The following is a 1,361-nucleotide window of genomic DNA, read 5'->3' as shown; positions in this document are numbered from 1 at the left end:
TTTCCTAGTTCACTTTAGTGTAGAAACTGCAGAAACCTCCTTTACACACAAAGTCACACACAAGAATCCTTTGGCAGACGTGTGGTAGCTGTGTATGGGGTACATGGGCTGGGAATCTAACTGTGACTTCCACGTGGAAGGTGAGAAATCTGGCCCTGTAGTAGACTACCTTAATGTGCAGCTTTGTGCAATGAACAAAAAGAAAAAAAAAACAAAACCACAAGCTAACAAATAAAAACCTCACTTCTTTCTGCCTAGTTGTGTTCCATAGCATGCCCCCGGAGCACTGACCGGCACAATAGGTTCTCAGACACTTTAGATGCAAACCAACTAACCCCTAGATAACTATCTTTCAGCATGCAGAATTCCCACCACAAAGAACAAAAATTGCAGGGGCCAAAGGGAGTTCCTTCAGTACTGATATATTGTGAATGCCAATTTCAGGAAACAAAATGTTTTCTCGTCATTTGAAATGACGGAATGAGAAACCTACCTGAAGTGGCCCTATATCGCATTTAAAATGTTGTTATTGAATCTGTTATTGAAAATCCAAGTTAAATACAAGAAAAAAATGTTTGACAGAGAGTACAACTAAGAGAAAATGCCAGATCACTCCTTTCTTTGTAATTTCAAATAATGTCTCTACTTTTGACATGACTACACAGTCATTTCCATCCATAGTCATCCAACCAAGTTTTTCTTAAGAGACAGAATTTGAACAGAATTTGAAATGAAGCCCAGTGTAGTTTTGTGCAAATAACTTTGAAACCTATATAGGATCTGTAACAATGTCATTCCTTTTGGTGCAAATGTTCATTTTTAAAATAAGATATTTACATATGTTCAGATGAACTATATCTGAGAGAACTAATATGCGGACTCAGAAAAAGTTAATCTGACATAAAATCGTTGTGTAATCGGTAGTGTCTTACTCATATTTGCAGATTAGAAAATGTGTGCATTGGTTTGGATTTGTGGCAGGTCCGATCTTATGGGCCTCTCACAGTGTCCCATGTGAAAGCAAACTGTCACCCTGAACCATTACCTGGCTTTACCCCCGTGGGCTTCAGGCACTGAGGTGGGTTGCACAGTGAAGAAAAACAAACAAAAATGTGTGGTTGTCAAATGCCATCGAGTCGGTTCTGACTGCCAGCGACTTTCTGTGCCACAGAAGGAAACACCAGCAGGTGCTGCACCTCCTTTCAGCTGTCCGCCTGCCCGAGCTGTCTGGCCCCCTGTGGCAGCCAGGCTGTCTAAGCACTTCTTGAGGGCCTCCCTCTACGTTGCCGCCCCTCTGCTTTTCCAAACATGATGTCCTTCTCCAGGGATGGGTCTCTTCTAAAACTATCTCCAAAATATGT

At 41.6% G+C, this 1,361-nt stretch overlaps 1 non-coding gene across 1 annotated transcript; it reads left to right on the top strand.

Moving 5' to 3' along the window:
- The first annotated feature begins 958 nt into the window (after positions 1-958).
- Positions 959-1,093, top strand: LOC142447662 (small nucleolar RNA SNORA42/SNORA80 family). Its single transcript, XR_012784326.1, has one exon. It is a non-coding gene; the product is annotated as a small nucleolar RNA SNORA42/SNORA80 family (small nucleolar RNA).
- The last annotated feature ends 268 nt before the right edge of the window (positions 1,094-1,361 follow it).

The sequence above is a fragment of the Tenrec ecaudatus genome, chromosome 4 (genome assembly GCF_050624435.1).
Source record: "Tenrec ecaudatus isolate mTenEca1 chromosome 4, mTenEca1.hap1, whole genome shotgun sequence".
NCBI classification, from domain to species: Eukaryota; Metazoa; Chordata; class Mammalia; order Afrosoricida; family Tenrecidae; genus Tenrec; species Tenrec ecaudatus.
Note: the sequence above shows the minus strand (reverse complement) of the source record. Positions and strands in the feature narration are given on the sequence as shown.